Here is a 20,296-nt window from a genome sequence, read left to right on the forward strand (position 1 = left end):
GAGAATCTGAAAGTTATGTTATAACCTCTTTATGTCTGCAGTCATTTTCTTTTTGTAGAGTGTAACAAAAACTAAGTGGACAAAGTTGCAGAACAACTTAAGGAGTATAACAGTTTCAAAATGCTTTGAATTTGGCAAGTAAGAACAGGCAAAACAACAAAGTGTGCCAAAAAAGTGTTCACAACAAGCTAAGTGAGCAAAACGCTTCCTTTACTGCAGATGTTCCACTTACTTCTGGGACAAGAGGGCAAAGCAAGTCCAAACTGATCTAACAGAAAATCTTATGGTTCGGTAAAAGTCTTCGGTGAAAGAGAGTCTGTGAGGTCACAAGCTGTTGTATTGTACTGTACTGCACCGTTCACAGTTGAAAACTATCCAGTACTGATATGGACTTGGCAGCCTCATCCTGAAACTCTGCCAGCAAGATGTCTTTGGAAGGCTGAAACAAATGAGAAACTAAATTCTTCACAGCTTGCTGAGATAAGAGGTTCCCAGGAATTGCTGAGTGTTAGATTGCTGCCCTAAACCCTTCAATTTCATGCTCTCTTTTTCTGTAATGTATATTTGTTCCAACTGGCTCCCTACCTTGGACTCTACTGCATCCTGCTGGGTTAAATGTGATGGACAGTCTATATGAAAACCAATCAGTTATTTTGACAGGAGACTCAGAGAAGGTGTCCCTGTTTCAGCTGGGAGAGAGTTAATTTTCTTCCTAGTAGCTGGTATAGTACTGTGTTTTGGATTTCGGATGAGAATAATGTTGATAGCACACTGATATTTTAGCTGTTGCTGAGCAGTGCTTACACTAAGTCAAGGACTTTCCAGCTTCTTATACTGCCCTGCCAGGTGCACAACAAGCCAGGACAGGTGTCCCAAACTGGCCAAAAAAATATTCCATACCAAGGAACGTGTGGACGTGGCATTGTGGGACATGGTTTAATGGGCACAGTGGTGTTGGTTGACGGTTGGACTTGATGATCTTACAGATCTTTTCCAACCATAATGATTCTGTGATTCTGTGATATGATGTCATGCTGCAGAAAAAACACCTGGGGAGAGTTGGCCGGGGGGGCACAGCCGCTGCTTGGGAACTGGCTGGGCATCAGTCAGGGGGTGGCGAGCAATTGCATTGTGCATCACTTGTTCTGTATATTCTTTTATCACTATTATTATTATTATTTTCTTCCCTTTCTGTCCTATTGTCTTTATGTGAAGCCATGAGTTTTACCTTTTTTCCGATTGTCTCCCCCATCCCACTGCGGGGGAGTGAGCAAGCTGCTGTGTGCTGCTTAGTTGCTGGCTAGGGTTAAACCACAACAGAAGGTCAAGGCCACCTCTTTTCAAAAACCCATCTGGTGAGCCTTCAGCTGTTACAGATGAAATGTCTCTGAGGCTTTGCTTTTGACTGGTCTGTCCTTTCATTTTGTCCCAAACACTCAGGAATCCAGCTAGAGAACCCATTCCAGTGCATTCATCATAATATTTATTTGATTGCCATTGTCCAAATTTAGAAGAGGGAAATTGTAACTCAAGTACACTGACTGTATAGCGTGCTGCAATACCTAACGTATCAAAGAAGACAATTCAATTTGATGGTCATGTGAAGTACTCTCTCTTTCAGTGGTAAAGCTTTCCTGGCACATAAATGTGCTATTGTGAAACATTGCTTCTGAAGCTTACATAATATATGGTGGATACACGGTTAAAGGATTATGACAGGAGTCAGTCTTGCAGGACATTTAACATAGTCTTTTTCATTTAAAAACAGACCACAATGAGGCTTGAAGTTGAAAGATGATCGCATTAAAATCAGGTTTATGTTTAATATGCAGAGAGGTTTACTTACTTTATTTAAAGAATATATTCTTCACCTTCTCCAAAATGTAAAGAAAAAAATTTGGTTTAAATTTAGAGTCCATAACAACACGTCCCAATCTCACAAGCACATCAACACTTTTTTCAAGCATTATTAGTTGTAAAGGATTCATGTTTCAAGCATGCATGTTCTGATCCAGGTGCTTTATTTAACTAAGTTATTTAATAATATTTAATTACAACTACACTTGCCGGGCACAAGTATAAATTGGGAGAGGAGTGGCTGGAGAACAGCCCTGCAGAAAGGGATCTGGGTGTGCTGGTTGACAGCAGGCTCAATATGAGCCAGCAGTGTGCCCTGGCAGCCAAGAGGGCGAACCACATCCTGGGGTGCATCAAACACAGCATAACCAGCCGGCCAAAAGAGGTGATGATCCCACTGCATTCAGCATTGGTGTGGCCTCGCCTTGAGTACTGTGTGCAGTTCTGGGCCCTGCAATTTAAGAAGGATGTGAAGGTCCTTGGATGCATCCAGAGGAGGGCAACAAAGCTGGTGAAAGGGCTGGAAGGCACATCCTATGAGGAGCGGCTAAGGACTTTGGGTTTGTCTAGTTTGGAGAAAAGGAGGCTGAGGGGTGACCTCATTGCTCTCTCCAGCTTCCTGAGGTGGGGAAGTGGAGAGGGAGGTGCTGAGCTCTTCGCCCTGGTATCCAGTGATAGGATGTGTGGGAATGGTTCAAAGCTGCGCCAGGGAAGGTTTAGACTGGTCATTAGGAAGCATTTCCTTACCAAGAGGGTGGTCGAACACTGGAACAGGCTTCCTAGAGAGGTGGTTGATGCCCCAAGTCTGTCAGTGCTTAAGAGGCATTTGGAAAATGCCCTTAATAACATGCTTTAACTTTTGGTCAGCCCTGAAGTTGTCAGGCAGTTGGACTGAATGATTGTTGTAGTTCCCTTCCAATTGAACTATTCTACTGTATTCTATTCTATTCCACTCTACCCTGCTCTATTCTATGATATAAACCATAAACTGAAACTTCTCAAAAAGTCCCTAAAAGTCTTTTAAATCACAGAAGGAAAGTAAATGGGAAATGATTAGCAAAAATTATGTTGCCGGAGTCATCATTAGCCAGAGGTTATCATTATGTGTAGGATTAAGGTAGCTAGTCCCTACAGCTAGCTACTGTCCCTTGTTACCAGGCATGACACTTCCACACACACAGGAGAGGGACCATCCATAGCACTGCAGCACTGCCCCATGCAAATCAAAGTTGCACTCAGTTCTGTAACCTGTTAATTTCTGTGAAACAGAAATTTTACCCCACCCTCCAGGTCTGAAGAGGGTTTGTTGTCTTCCTATCTGCAAGTACTGACTGACACAGAAAGTCCAGGCAGGGCGCTCCACTGGCCCAACATGAAAGAGCTGTTGACACAGAAGGCAAGACTCCTACCCCTTCAAAACCCTTAAACAAGGGCCTGCTATAACCTGGCTCCCTGGCTTTTACTTATTGAAAATGTTCATCTCTAGAAATACCAGAATGACTGGCAAAGGAACAGGTTTCCTTTTTTCTCTCTTTGCAACTAACATTCCTTTCCAAGCATAAATAGACGCCTGAGTCTTAGTGTATAAAAAACAGATGTGCCAAACAGAGAGACGTTACTCAGGCTGCTTTATCAAACTGCCGCTTGCCCGTGTGTTATTGTGGCTCTGTGGATAGGTTTCTCACTTTGGGATCGAAAGAATGTGAGTTCAGTCCCAGAGGGCTATTCAGTTAAAATACAGAACCCTGGGCAATATTTACATCTCTAAATTAACACACATCACAGACTAACCAGCACTAATACAAACCCAAACACCTATGGAAGACATCATTGAGCACATAACGACCAGGACACTACCTTGAATAAAATTGCTACAGCACAAATGAGCCATTCACTGCAGTATGAAGACCTCTGAGATTCAGAGAAAGGAAATTACCGGTTCACAAATTACTGTGACTCTGTTAAAGCTAGAGAGCTAATATTGTGCTCATCCACTTCAATTACAAGTAAAGTTAGCAATGTAGCTCATTAAAAAACAACAACAAAAAAAGTTAGAGCTAAAAAAAATTTGACTAATAACTTTTGCATTGCACCCAGAGAAATGGTGATTGAGGATATTTTGGTCTGATTAACCAGACATGTTACTGGGCAGACACACAGGGGGAAGGAGGGAGTAATCGTTCCCCCTCACCTTAGCTCAGTGATTAGAAAAACCCCGAAGTCCCTTAACATATACTTGGATATGCCTACTGACATACACCTGTAAACCCATGTTCTGAGAGGAACCATGAAGTTCTTCCCAGACCACAGACTTTCTTCACCATGAGGTATGCCAGCAAGATTTCTTAACAACCTCACAAGGTTCATCTTTACAGCATGCTGTAGCCATGTGCCTGCTTAGGTGCAGCTGCCTACAGAAGCAAGGGTATCTCCGAATTTTGATTCCAGTCATATAAAACAGATACATACAACCCCCAATGTTACATTCCCTGGAGACGTTTTAAAAATTACATCTGAAGAATTCAGAGGCTGCACTTACTTTTGTGTGTATATAAAGATATATAGATACATACACATTTTGAAATTAAAATAATTATTTGCAAATATTTTTATCCATCTTTATTTACAAAAATAACTTTTTCAAGTTTTTAGCTTTGTGTTAGAGAACATGACTCCTGCTGAGCTTTCTTTCATTCTGGATAAAGATAGAGCAGCCCATCCTTTTAATCCTGTAGACCAGCGCCTGATCTAGTTTGCTAGTGCTGGTGCAAACAAGGACTCTCATAGTGACCAAATCTTCCACAGCTGCCTGACAACACAGAGGTGTTGACCAGCATCCTCTGAGGACATCGCTGGGATGATGGGAATATGCTGCAACAGGGGCAGAAGGCAATGGACAGAGACATTCAGTCACTCGTGCAATGGTCCCATGTGGGGTCCTCCAGAATGGGATGGAAGCAATTTTTCTGTCACATGTTCAGCATGAAGACAAAAAAGACTTTCTTGTTTTTCTGAGGGGGCAGTTGGTTGTTCTTAATTTTTTAAAATGAAAAACATTCCAGATGATTATCGAATTGTCTGAAAAATATGCTGTTTGTCCTAATCTCTACTGCGTTTTCTGCAGCTACTTGATCCATATCTTCTGGATCAGCTGATGAATGTTGCCTTGTTGGAAGATGCATGTCCTCCCCCTCTTACTTCCCTGGTTTTACTCCCATCTTTGATGAGACATTTCCTCCTCGCTCTGCTAGATTACCAATACCTTTCTGCTAACAGCTAGGGTTTCAGTGATAAACTTCCGTGCCTTAAAATAAACAGCAGTTAAAAAAAAATCTTGATTATCTTTGGTATGTGCCACAGCTGCCAGAATCACCCATAGAGCCACAGCTCCAGAATGCTGTCCCTTGAGGAGCAAGGGATCCTGACTGCCTCCCTTATGCCCTGCCACCTCTGTACCGTGCGGGACGTGTCTCTGAAGGCACAGCACTGTCTTGTCCGCTCACTCATGGGACATTTGGAGAGGAACTGTGGCTAGCAGACCATTGATCTTCCATGTGGGCCCCACGCTTATCATGTGTGGGAACAGCAACAATGACAACTCCCTTGATGGTGTTAGCAGGAGATGGGAAAGAAGATCATGGTGAGCGAAAGAAAAAAAAGGGATGCAGGATGATGAAGGGTGCTGAGAGGCAAAGGAAGGCGCAGGGAGGGGTTAAGGGCTGGGGCTGGGCACTAATAATGGAACGGCCACTCCCTCTCCTTTGTGTCTGTAAAAGTGTGCGTGCCACCTGCAAGGGGAAATATTGCATACAGACAACTTCACCAGCAGGTTATAAGTTATAATTACACATCGGAGCAACGATGACATCATCAACCAGCCAATGCCAGCTGCTAATCATGGTGTCAATGGAGTCCCTCTGCAGCTATTTACAGCCTGCTTCTTCACAGGCACCGTACCCATGAATTATTCATTATACAGCCACCTCTGTTTGATTAGTCAAAATGCTCTCACAAAGTACAAACCTGAGCTTAAAAGTGGATTTTGCTAGACCTCATTTAAGCTGTCATAAATCTACCTTTTCAATTTATGAATAAGCAACCCATCAGTTTATCTTTTCTTTTCATGATGTACAAAACAAAGAAATTGGCATAGGAAAGCTTTTCTTTCCTGGTACTTTTCTGTCTTTGCAAGCTAGTCTCTGAAAAAAGTAAAAAACCATCAAAATGGATGCATCTTTTGCGCTTCTCAAGTACTACCTGCCTGCAGAATAAAGATTTTCTGATTTATTATAGAAACATATTGACACAAGGTAAGAGAAAAGAAAATAATGGGAGACATTTGTATGCTCTGGTAAAGTCAGTTTAATTAGCATGTGAACCACACAGATAAGTATCATGACTTCCTAATGTACTCAGTCTGGACACAAATCAAACCAAACAAGGCAAACTTTTCAAGCAAAACCATTTGTCACAAAGTAAATTAAAAAAACCGCAACCAAACCAATGCCAACTACAGCAAACTCAGCCCACTCTATTATTGTTCATTACAGCCATTGCTAAGGGCAAATGAAACCATTCAGTTTAATCGGCCTCTCACAAAAAAAGTACTGATTCTTGTAACACATTGAACAAATCATGTAATTTACATTGCTGTCCTGAATACAAAACAAGCAACAACTTCACAAATTTTAAGCCATAAATCCATTTGTTTCTTTTTACTTATTCTATCCATGTATACAAAGAGCTTATTTTTTCCCTAGCATAGAAAAACCACCTCATCATTTCTTCTTATCAGGCCTTTCTCCACAAACCCGTATACTTTTAGTCTGTGAGATCCTCAGGAAAGAGACAATCCTTTGTTACACATCCAGATATGGCCAAGGATTTAATTGAATAATAATATATTTCATTGAAAATGAAAAATTCTCTCTCAAGAGAAGATCTGAAATCAAGACTTCTTTTTTTTTGGCCTGAAAAAAGGTGAAAAGTAAAAAATACGATTAAAAAATATACTAAAATTCACATAATTGTAGCTAAGCATTTAATTATGATATTTTTCAAAAATAAATGTTTTCATTACCAACATTTACTATACCATTTTTAGGCAAGGCTCTTGAAATCTCCTTCCTCACCTGAGTTTGAGCGTGTCATATCAGCCAGCCAGTTTACTTTTCTTACAATGCACTCTGCTTACTTCCTACACTATCATGATGTTCACTGCAAAAGATACAAATATTGATATTGATCTAAACTCGAACATTAATCTCAGACCAGGAAATGTAAAAGACTTGTTTGACTTCTATGTTCCCAGTAGAGGATTTATTCCAAGATTGAGCTTGAATTTATTTTTTTTTGTGGGAAACAACCAGTGTTCTACAGGTGAAATGTTTCATTAGTAATTTTCAATCAGCCCACAATAACAGTAACAATGGTAACAAAAAGAATAAATACAATAAATCTTAAATAGTGTTATAAAACTATCACAAGACTTTTATTTTGGATAAAGAAACAATACTAAATGGAAAAAAAAAAGTCAGTATTCTAAACTTTGGAAAACTGTACACTTGATTTGCATAGGCTTTTACCAACAGAATAAAAAGAACTTATCTTCTCTCCTAGAGCAAAGGATGCATGGAGATATGCACTCAGGGCTGGTCACAAAATAGTTCCAAAAGGAACAGGTCATTGAACAAAGTACTTGCAAGAGAATCAGTAGAACAGAATGAGAAGCCTCACAGGGCTCTTCGTCCCCCCTAAGAGTCTCATTTGTAACTTTAGTAAGGGAGGTCCCACAGATTTATGGAATTGAAGGGAAACTGAAGCTCTACAAAGCAGCTTAAAGGTAAAGGATATTCCATATTCCTAATCAAACGCCTTGATTCTTCCTTCAAAACTTTCTTGAAATTTCTTCTGCTGCAAAGATCACCTACCCCAAATGTTTAGCTGAGATGTGTGGGAAACCTCAGACACAGAATTGTGTGTTAACTGGCCTTTACACTTTACACCATCTGGCCCTCCACCCTTAGGAATGCACTTTACTTTTGATACCAGCAATTGTTACGGTCTATTTCTGTCCTATCCATAAATGAATCAATATAAACCCTTGTGAAATGAAGCAATGTGCTACTAAATCAGGTTTGACCTTTTAATCCTTTAGAAAGTGTTAAGAGTTGGCTACATTTCTAGATTTTTGGCAGTTGTTCAATAATATCCTCTTTTTTTTTTTTTCTTTCTTAAGAAACCGTCTGGAATAATATACTGGGACAAAGAGATGACCTAGAGTAAGATGACATATTTTAATTGCCTCACAGAAAAAAAGAGTGCTCCTGTTAAAATGACATCACTGTAAATATTCATTCACTTGTAGATACATTTTTGTACAATTATTGCTAGCTAAAAGCAATAACTGTGTTTTCTGCTTATTGGAGAAAGGCATCTACCTCAGTAGAGCACCTGATCAAAGTCCTAGGCCAAAGAGTTCCCTTTTTAAAATACCTCCAGCATCATCATTTCTTCACCTGCAGAACCTCCCATTAAGAACAATCCAAGATTGCCTAGGAAAATTGAATTAGCTACATTGATTCCTGCAGAGACCTCGCATCTAGAGTTTATAAATGCATTAGTGGTGCTTCTTTATAAAGAGAGAAAAGGTTAAAAATAAACAAATAGGAAGGAGCTGGTCAGAGAAAAGGAGCAGCACAGGACTTTATATCAGGCTGTGAAATCTCTTGACCTTCAGTGTGAAGACACAAAAATAAAAATCATTTATCAAAATATCTCCCAATTTAATGCTATTAAAACCTCTGCTTTTTTTCCAGGAGTCTTTATCTTTCAAAGTTTTCCTTCTACTGGGAAGCTATTGCTATTCTCTGGGAGTAGTTTAAGGTAGGGTGTGATCCCTGCCCCATGCCCTGCCTGCACACATCACTTGCTCTAATGAGGTGGGTCCACGCTGCACAGCTCCACACCACCCATGCAGGCGCATGAGGACAAGCTGCCTCCAGATCCCACTTGATTTTCTGGTTGTTTCCATGCCCACCCAATTCTTCTACCTAACATCAGGGGTACAACTTCGCCTTTAAGATAGATGCAGTGCACAGGGGCACGTAGGTAACTACTAGGTGGCATGAATCCAAACTTCTCTGTCCTGTTGTGTACTGTAAAGTTGTAAAGCCCCAGGAGATCAGCCATGCATCTGTTGATGAAAGGTGGGTCTGGAGTCAAGCACAGCTGTGGCCCATACCTGCAACACAGCAAGAGCTGCCCTCTCCCTCCCAGCCAGGATGGCAGTTGCTTCTGGAACTCCACACTGCAGCTCGTGGAGGACCCCACGCTAGAGCAGGTGGATGTGACCTGAAGGAAGCTGCAGCCCATGGAAAGCCCATGCTGGAGCAGGACCTGTGACACCACAGGGGACCCATACCGAGGCAGTCTGCTCCTGAAGGACTGTACCCCATGGAAAGGACCTATGCTGGAGCAGTTCTTGAAGAACTGCAGGTGGTAAGAAGGACCTTTGTTGGAGAAGTTAATGAAGAACTGTGCCCCGTGGGAGGCACCCCACTCTGGAGCAGGGAAAGAGCATGAGGAAGAAAGAGGGGCAGAGACAAAATGTTGTGAACTGACCGCAACTCCCATTCCCTGTTCCCTTGTGCTGCTTGGTGGAAGGAGGTAGAGAGGTAGGGAGTGAAGTTGAGCCTGGGAAGAAAGGAGTGGTGGGAGAAGGTGGGATTTTTTTAGATTTGTTCTTATTTCTTATTATCCTACTCTGATTAATTGTCAAGAAAGTAAATTAATTATCCCCAGGTTGAGTCTGTTTTGTCCGTGATAGTAACTGGTGAGTAATCTCCCTGTCCTTATCTCCACCCATGAGCTCTTCATTGTATTTTTCTTCTGTTGAGGAGGGGGAGCGATAGAGCAGCTTGGAGGGCACCTGGCAGTCCGCACAGGCATATTGCTTTCCTGTGGATTGCTTTACAGAGGAGAAAACCTCTATTTATACTTTTTTTTGAGCTGTGCTAGCTTGAATGCCCTGTATGGGCAAAGCAACTACAATGACCTGTTTACAATTGCTGCAATGTTCCTTGCCATGTATCCCAACCAAGATATATGCCTTTAAATTCCAGGTACATAAACTTTCTTTTTCAAATAAAATATAAAAAAGGTTGGATAAAAATGTAACAGAAGTACCATTACATTTGTTTTAATGGCATATTCTTCTCTTATACCGCCTTTCATTATTATTTTGCCAGTGTTATTTTCAGATTCTCGTATACTTCAGGTTGTTTTCCTTCTATGTGTTTATTGCTTTGCAGAGCTGCACCTGAAATATTTAATGAAAACAGAAAGTAGAAACACAGACCAGAAACTGTGTGTTCCTCCAGTGCTACCTGACCTCTAGAATTGCTTTTCTTCTTTTCATTAATGGCTAAGAGAATAATTAGGATAGCAGAAAAGCATTTGCACCATTAATGTGACATTCCATTACTTTTAATCACAGGAGCAAACAGAAGATAGACCCAGGGTGAGGAAGACTCTACTGGAAATCCTTTTCACAGGAGCCAAGATGCCTCTCCCTCAGAAGGAGATTTCAATTTGCAGAAAAGAACACACACACAGAGGACAATGATCTGATAGGTATCTGAGCTGGATGGGGTGGCCAATATGTTCCTCTACTGCCTGTAGTCTGTGTTGTATAAGACTTGATGAGCTTCACCTCAAAGCCCTTGAGAGAAAAGATGCGTCTGTTCATGGCCCCAAGCACTACTTCTGTAGCTCTCGTCAGAATTCAAACGCCATCTTTCTCAATATCCCATGGCCCAATATAGACCTGGTATGTGACAAAGACCTGAGACCAATGAAAAAAAGTTGAAGGGCAGGCATTTTAATGCTTTAACTCTGCCTCTTTAGTCTTGGATTCTGTTTCACATACCTTACAGCAACAACAATACAGAGTGCAATGAGAATCATACATGTGTGGGTGACTGAGTAGCCAAGGCCTGAATACAGAATGATGTTTTTCAGAACTGGAAATACAGAGGAAGAAATGTTTCTGAAAGGTTAACAGCTGCTTGGTTGTCCTACTTGTGTTTGTGGAATGATGGAAAATAAAACTTGTTTTTAACAAAGAGAAAGAACATAATGCAAGAAGAAATAAATAACGGTCAAAATAGATCTGTCTTACAAAGATTTCTAGGTGAGTCCATCTTGTCCTATGGTCTGAGAAATAGCATTTACACGCAGTTTCTCAGGGGCACTTCTCTTTACCACAAAGATAATTTTGTTATCCCAGACGTTTTTGATTCATCTTTCCTGGGTTTGGAACTTGTATATAAAACAACTACAGTAACTCCAACAGGAGTCACACAAAAAGCTTCAGTTAATATCAATATTCCCAAGAGTTTGCCAAGAAGTATATATCTACTTCTTTTCAGAGTTCCACCTTCCTGAATGTTTCCAACCATGCAGTAATTGAAGAAAACACACTTACATTTTTGACATGGTAGCAACCAGATTGATTTTTTACATGTAATTGCAAATCTTTACAGTAGAAATACCTACATTCAAGTTAATTGACTTTGGCTCGCTTTATGATTAAGGGAGAAAAACAGGTATCTATAGCATCCATACTGTTGACCTATTTTTACTCTAGGATGAGTCACAATCTAGAAATGTCTATTTCTTTCTACCAACTACAAAAGGAGCACAAGGTGTATATACGTCCATTGCAGCACCCTGACCATCCTATTGGTATATTATTATCCTCTCCGATTTCTTCTTGTACTCCTCTTTCAAAGGCTGCAGAACACCTGTCTTTGTTATCATTTATCAATCCTCCAAGTGTTTTGTCAACTACCTACTAAAACTAAGATTTTAAATGTTTTTCTTCTAGGATACAGATGAAAAAATGTTAAACAGCACAGGGCAAGAGTTGATTTCCAGAGATCTCCACTAGAAACACACCCATGTGAAGATGAATCTTCATTGCCAATGCATTTGCAGACCTATCTGTCAGCCAGTTGTTAATACATTACAAATATGTCGTGTTCATTGTGTGTCACTATTTTTTTTAATCGAAATGTCAGGCAGCACTAAGTCAAAACCAATAAAGGATTATATTACATTGACACTAATACTTTTATCAATAGATATCAAATTAGTTTGACAAAATCTGTTTTCCATAAACTGGTTTAATAGAAATTTATTATATTATGGTCCTATCATAGTTTAAGGATTTGAATCCTCTATCAGTCATTTTATATTTTTTCCTGGGGAAGTTATTATGGGAACAAGACATATAACAGCTTGTGCCATTGTCACAGGCAGGATAGAATAAATGACAACCCACAGTGGATCTGGATACTGGAGTTCATTTAAAACCCTCCAAGATTAGAGCTTTTTACTTACTTGATTATCTATCTCACACACGCACTGCACTCTCTTAATCCCACAGCGTTTTCCTAGGTATTGACTTCCTTTCCCATCAGGGAGATGCTGCTGGTCCACAAAGGTCAGACAGAAAATCAAGCTTGTTCCCACTGTGCTGCTGCTCACACTTACCACTACCAGGGGTTATTGGCCAAGGTCGCTGGGTGTCCCCCAGCATTTGTCTCTGTGCAGCTGTGCCACCTCAGGATCTTTCCCCACATCCAGGATCTTCACCACCTCTTTTCTAGGTCCCCTTCTCTCCAAGACCCTACTTTCCTGGGAACCCTTCTTTTCTGCACCACTTCTTCTTTGCAGCATTCTAAGGCCCTGGTTTTTCTCCAGTCTAAATAATCTATGTGTCTAAAAGTCTAGGCACAATGTGTGACCACCCCCTTAACCAGGTGGTTCTGTTTTGTGTCTCATTAACTGGAGGATTCACGACATGCCACTTTTGTTTAGTCCAGGGATCATCAATAACTAGCCTGTACCAGTTGCAGTAGCCAAGTAACAGGCTTCTGCCTGAGAGTTGAGAAGTTCAATTTTGGGCACAGACACACATATTTGATTATCTGTCACACATTAGTGCTCATAGTGTAAGCTATTTTTTCACTTAGGATATGCTTTTTTTTTTTTTTCCGATAAATACTGGTCCTGACTTCTTTTAGGCCTCTAAAACTTGTCTACTGTTTCATTATATTAATTAATTCATTAATATTAATGGCCCAGAGAGATCTTCAGTCAGTTATTTAAGAATACTAGATATCCATATTTTCATATATAAAAGTACCCAAATATAGTAACCTCTGTTCAACAGACTTTTTAGGCAATATTGGAGTAGAAAGTACTGCATCACTGTGTAGTAATGTTAAATTTTCTTCCTCCCCTTCCACACTTTAAGAACAGAGCAGAAGAATTTGGTAACTATTTCTCCTTTTTCCTATTATTTTTCAAAATCCAAATTCCAGCATTCTGCCATTGTTAAGTTTCTATAATATTTAAGACTCCTGTGCATTAGTGAGTATCCTTTATGGACTTCCTGTAGGAATAGTTTACAGTTCTTAGCTTCTGATTCTATGTGCTACTCTACATTTTGTCCATTTTATCATTTCTTTCAGCACAGCTGACAATGATCACAAGCAAAGGTTACCCCTTTTCCCACTGCTACCAAATTTGCTGGTCACTGTTACTGGCTGCGGGGGCACTGAATGAACTGAGAATCTGTATTTGTTCTTTCTAAAACATCTCTTTACCTGTCAGAAGAGTTTAACCTTACCTACAGACTCCTGTGCTAACCTTCAGTGTTCAACTTCCACTCTCCCTTATTACCATCCTCCACCCCCTTACTCAAAAAAAGATGATTTAATGCTCAGATTTCTAACGCTGTGGAGGATGGAGCCTGGGAGCACAACCACACAGTCTTTGCAGAGAAAGAGACAGAGGGATCTCCTGTTAGATCTATTCAAAGCCACAACCCCCTTCACCATAACATTGCTGGAGAGCAAACAGTCTTAGCACCAAGTCCCTGAGGCCGCACTACTGCCAAAACCAGAACTTGCGGCTACACATTAGCAAAAGTCTCCTGTTGTTACTCCTTATTCATACCATAGCCTTGATTATGAGTTGGAGTCTCACCTGCATGTTTTTCGCAGTAACTGGAAGGCATTCATCACAGCAGTAGATCCTCTTTATTGTCACAACTTTTCAAAAAAAAAACCATTATGAAGTGGTGGATAATTGCCAATGTTGTCGGACCTTGAATGGGTGCTGACACTGTGACACTAGGATGCTCCATCTGCATATCCTGGGTTTTCTCCAGTTATCCAGGGAAAGGACCCTGCTCCCCCATGTTCTCTTTGCTGTGGAAGCAGGTTTCACTCATGTCACATGGTCTGAGCTTGATTTATTGTCCTCATGCAGCTGCAGTGATCAAGCCCCAGACAGAACCAGGCGCACCTGATGTATGTACCTTATTACCTTTTTTCCCTGTTCTTGACCCTCCTTTTCATTCTTGTACCCCCTTTTCTCTGCCCCAGCCTCTTTCCAAATAAACAACCTGCCCCAATTATGTTTTTCTCACTGGTCTCAGTTTTGCTACCTCCATACCCCCATTAATGATTAAGTATTTCTGATATTGCTGTTACCTGGATAATCTTGGCCCTGCAACGTATCGCTGTTTCAGTTATCCAGGTATTGCTTGACCTTAGAAGATTCTGCTCCCCTCCAGTTATCCGTCAAACCTAGCCATCTCGTATAACTCCTCCTTAGCAACCTGTGAAATCCAGCCAGTGCTCATGGCACTATCTTCTCTCAGCTTCTCACACAGGTATCCAACACATCCAGCACTTTCTCCCATCTTGTAGTTTTTCACTGGCCATCTTGTTCAGTTAGCTGAACCTCAGGCCAGTACCTAGTCAGTGGTCTAGACATTAGATTGTAACCCTAAGAAAAGACAAAGAAGAAAAAAATAGCTTTGTTTCAGAAACAAAGCAATAAACAGCTACGTTGATATGCATTTCACTCTTGCTAAATAAACTGAGTGACGATGCTGTCACAGGGCAGCGTTGGACTGCAGATGTAGATCTCAGCTACCTTTGTGGCATCATGGGGCACACTATGCTATGTAAGTACTTTGGTTGATAGGAAAATAAAGCTGAAGCCAAATGGGACTCCAAAGACTTTTATGTGACTGGCTTTGCATCTCAGTAACAACCGGGCAAGCAGAACAGATGGATTGGTTTGGGAAGAAATTATGAGACCCACAGTGACAGTAAAGGAAAGAGGATTTAGCAGCAAGGTCCAATACAAAGTAAGTTTGCATATAGAATGATTATGTAAAGAGCCACAAATTATGTTTTTCTTACTGAAACCTTAAAAAAAAATTACATGAGGAATGAAGGTTTTAAACTAAATTACACTATTTCTCTAGCTGATCATTATCGGATTGGAAAACTCAGAGGATTTTCAGAGTAGACTCCAAGGATAATTTACTTTCAAATAGACAAACTAGGTATTAAATACTTATGAATAAGTGTTACAATGTCCCTAGAGTCTTTGCTATGAACCAGCTGAAAACTTGGTCTTATAAAACAAAAATTGGCTTTGCAAAACCAAGAAAAGTTTCTTCTTTTTTTAAGCAGGAAAACACTCTATAATTAAAGTGATTTCATTCCTGAAAGGTTATTTACTTTATGTATGACCATGAGCACCACATGAATCAACTTCAGAAAAGCTAAGCAGAGGAGATAAAGCCAGGCAGGTGCAGAGCAGGGTAAGGAAGCTCTGTGAAAGACAAAAGGCTGAAAAAATATTTACACATTTACAATAGTTTACGGATGTGTTGCTAGCTGATGTGGCTAATTTCACATGATCTTACAAAAGTCCTTTACGTAATATAGACCTAGTTAATCACATCATCCTAAACTGGACACCCGACAGCCAGTCAGCTCCCGAGGCTCGCTCAGATGTATAGACTGTGATGGGAGCTTGATCATGTGTAGGCACCTAGACATAGATAACAATGTTTAGCTGTGTTAGGGAGGGCTTACTGTTGCCTATACACAACAACTGGCATTCAAGTGGGATATTGTGGAGAGTCAGATCAATGGAGGACCTTCAGTTTGGGAGACCTTCACAGTCCCCTGCTGGCAGCTGAAAACCACATGGGATACCTGAGGACAAGTCAGCACAAGATACCTTATGCTGGGACAACTGAATCCTCCCTCTGCTAACCCCAACTGTTTGTCTAGGCACCACTTTGTAATAAACAAGATAATGTTGCATTATCTGGAAGTAAAATCTAAGTTGCCTTTGGCCTTAATTGCATAACAAATCTGGGGACGTCATTTCAGATTTTGTTTCCCTTCAAATTAAGTTTTAAGTGAAACACTGTCACATTTCCAAATCAGAGGAAAAAATTGGGAGGAAATGAGTCCTGTGAGTTAAAGAAGATAAAAAGATCAGCTACATACAGAGCAAGCATGTAACAGTATAGGCTGTTGTGCAGTTTGATAAAGCAGGAGTTCATTATCAATGACAATCTATTTATTAGTGAAACAGACGGGAAAATCATGAAAGGAAAGCCGTAACAGAGATATTATTCTCCTAAGCAGAATCCTGAATGTGCTTTTCACTAGCAGAAGGTTATAGTTAATCAGTAGCTAACAACTTGTAATATCAGGAGGGACAGATGTTTTCTAAGATGTAAATAAAATGCATCTGAGAAGACATCATCAACATGAATTTGTCTTTCCTGAATTAAGCATATTACTGATTTTGCTCTCTGTAATTACACTATTTGCTGTTAACTGCCCCAGTATTAAGACAGAATTCACCATATGAATGTCAGTGTCCTATGAAACACCATAAAAGTCTTTTTTAAAAAATAAGTTATTTCATTTGGCAGCTTGGTGTATAATAGTAGCGATAAATATTGTTGACTTTGAATTTTAATTCTTTGGGTTTCCTCTTCTTTCTCCTTGGCAATAACTCTTTGACGCCCAGTGGAAAAATAGTTATATTTAAATTCTCTAGCAGAGTCTATTTTGTCATTTATAGTAAATTTAATCACTTTTTTCCTCAAGGGGATCATCCTATCAACTAATCTCACCTCTTTTAATTTCTTTTCTTGTTTTTTATTTGGCCCCAAAAGTGCAATTTGTTGGAGGTTTTTTGTTGGTGTTTTTTCTTGATTTTTTTTGTGCACAGCTGGCCCTCTAAATGATACAGAATTGAGTTAGAAATTTTTATTAACATACTTGTGCAATTCTAGCTTGTTCTTTTGCACTAACAACAACAAAAAGAACATTTAATGAGAGAGCTTGAAATCTCTGGTTGCTTTATTTATTAGTCTGAGGAAAAAAAATAATCTTGCTGATATCAGATAAGGATGTGAAATCATCATAATCATGAGTCATCTCTTGAGATTAAGACCTACTACTCTGGCTTCATGATTAGGTTCAAAAGGCAGAGGCCTCCATTTGATCAAGTGCCCCTTCAGGCAGGTCCTTCTCATGTGGCTCTGCAAAGAAGGAAATAATCTTACTACTTTGTGTCAATAGATCTGAGAGTGACTTTCACGCCAAATCTGTCTTCCACTTGTGAGTACCAGCCAGATCACAATGACCTCTGACCAGGGAAGGGGGAAGCCTTGGGTCCACCTCACCCAGAAGAACCAATGCATACAGACCTACCATGTCAACAGTCCTGAAACCGTGGCCTTGTCCAGCAGCCTCCAGCTACCCTGTCTGAAAGGATTCATGTCACCGTCTGCAAAGGATGCAGGTTCAGAGTTCAAAAAGTAAAACTTCCCAAGAGGATCTCTCTCTGCAGAGCTGAGTTATTACTGTCTCTGCTCAGGAAGCTACTCCTCACCCAACATCATATTTCCTTATTATCTGAACTGTTTACTTCTCTGCCCCAAAACAAGTCTTCCTTTATTTTATGACCATGTAGGACTAGCTGTCCAGACCACAGGTAAGGAAACTGTACTGTAAATATTTGGGCTACTGCCTGTTATCCATATTTCTTTTCATGTCCCTGTCACTTTAAAAGGAATGCAGTTTCAAAATTCGTCTGTCAGAGTCCCAGGACTTTCACTGATTCGTTTATCAGAGCCCCAGCAAAAGGACTTGCACTGAGCAGATGCACAAAAATCAAAATTAGTTATTTTATTGAAAGCAACAGAAACAGATTCAAGATTGCCATTGATAAATTCGCTAACTACAACAGTGCTACTAATTAAGGTTAATATTGCTAGCAAACTTGATAGTAATACAAGAACCCAGGGATAACTTTCATGCAGAGGGCGAGAGGTGCAGCGCTTACCCAGAGAGGCGTCCCTGCCTGGGGTGGAGGAAGAGAACGCAACCCATCAACTGGTCCGTCAGGTATCGAGGTTCTTCTCTCCCACTTCAACAATCATTTTCTCCGTCTTTTATCCCCAAAACTATGAGGTCGCCCCCCCCTCCATATGTGATGGGTAGCATCATTTGGGTGGAGAGACAAGTGCTATAGTTATATATGTTTAGCATGACCTCTATAATCTTCATTAGCATATGCAGTGGTGTGAGTTGTAATATGCATTTCACCGGTAACGAGGCAAAGGTCAGTTATCGGACACGAAGCCTTTTTGAAGAAACAAAGAACCCCTCACATTCCTGTTATTTTACTGTCTTTGCTGACCACAAGCAGGGCTGTCCTGCCTCCACAGGGCCCCCTCCTTATCTGCACCCTGTGTTAGCCAGGTGAGTCTCCACTCCTGGGTCACACAAGAGATAGCAAGGGCAGTCTTAACTGTTCTTTGTGCACAGGAATCCCACCTCATTATCCAAATTCCACAGTCCCTGCCAGTCATTTCCTCTCAATGTATTCCTCTGTCTCCTTGGCCTTGAAGCATTCAAATGTTTTCACGAGAATATGACCCATTCTTCTTCCAGTTATTGGTTAACCATTCAGCTTGAGGTGCTCTTACCTGTGCAGAAATAATTATTTCAGGAGTATTTAATGGAATCTTGGTGGCAGTGTTAAACTCTGCTGATTATTTATATGTTTGAAAGATGGATGTTTTCAGAGAGTCTGTTACCATCATAAACAGGTTTAAAACACTGCAGGTGTCTTTGGGATCAACTGCCATTCTCATCCGTGCCCTGGCAGGAAAACAAACTATTGACTTCATCTTCCTGCTTCTGCTGCTGCTATTATAGCAAGTAAAAATTAATAACTTCAGAATCCCTGGACATGGTTTAGCCTAACATTAACATTAAATTACCATGCATTGCTGTTAGCTTTTTAATTTTTACCTCTGGGGATTTTATGTTATTATGAAATTCATCCTGTTCCCAAATATGAATAAATTGTCCATGTCAGTCCTCTCAACACAGATGTCATAACCTGCATGTCATTTTAACTGCAAGCCCCTAAGAAAAAAAAGACAAGGTCAACTTTCTCAGAACTGCCTGGCTCATCCCTTTTACAGAAAAGGAACAAAATGCTAGGAAGAATTTAAAGCTTTAGTCCTATCAACTCATGGTTGAATGTCTGAGCTAGAAGAGTGCACATGCTGTAACCTCTGTCACTGGTAGGTCAAAGGACTGTGCTGCCCCCAGAGAAGCTGGATGGAGGCAGTCAGGAAAGACATTATTAGGGGGCTTGTTCTCCATCATCATCCAATGTAGGACTACCCTGGCCCTGGTCTTCTGCAGACCCCCTCAGATCGTCACAGGTAAAAGTCTAAGATTTACCTGAGAACAGAAATAAATCACATCCTGGAAGAGACCCTAGCACACGATGTATATGTTCACAGGATTTGTATCACACTAAATCTCTCTTCTCAGGCTGGCAACACTGAGATCATAAATGGCACATGCAGAAACCCAACCTTGGATTGCAATTTTTTAGCACGATATGATTATCACTTCATATGAGTTATCATCCTCTCTCTTGCATGGGGTAATTTATATTCCAGCAGTAGCACACTGGCACATTTGTCTACTGGGATTATTTTAAGGTACACCTTATTTTTTTATAAAATCATGCACACTTAATTTGCAAAATGTTCATATTTACATCTAAAAAAGTGATTTGTTATTCACTTGGATGAAAATATTTTTAGTTTCACTGCACTGTGGCAATGGATAAGCTGTATTGTTTTGGGTTTTTTCAGGTTAGATAGCACTTTGCTTTATGAGCTGAATGGAAGTGTATTATTTACCAAATTTGTGAAATACAGTGTGGGCTGCTAACTGTGTGCTGTTTACCACAGATAATAATAAAGAGCTCAGTCCACCTTCTGCTGAAATATCGGTACATAGCAACCTGCTTCCAGGTTAATAATGGATAATCATGACAAACACATACCCAAAAGAGATCTTCCACATAGTAGCTAAGTCTACACCTCACTGGAAGACCAGTCTCAGGAGCATCGTATGTTTGCTTCCATCCTGTCCAAACAAAGGATTTGCAAGTTTTTGCATAGTGTTAGAGGATGACCTAGGAGCTTCTTCTGATGACACAATAT

Source organism: Gavia stellata, chromosome 4 (genome assembly GCF_030936135.1).
Source record: "Gavia stellata isolate bGavSte3 chromosome 4, bGavSte3.hap2, whole genome shotgun sequence".
Taxonomy (NCBI): domain Eukaryota; kingdom Metazoa; phylum Chordata; class Aves; order Gaviiformes; family Gaviidae; genus Gavia; species Gavia stellata.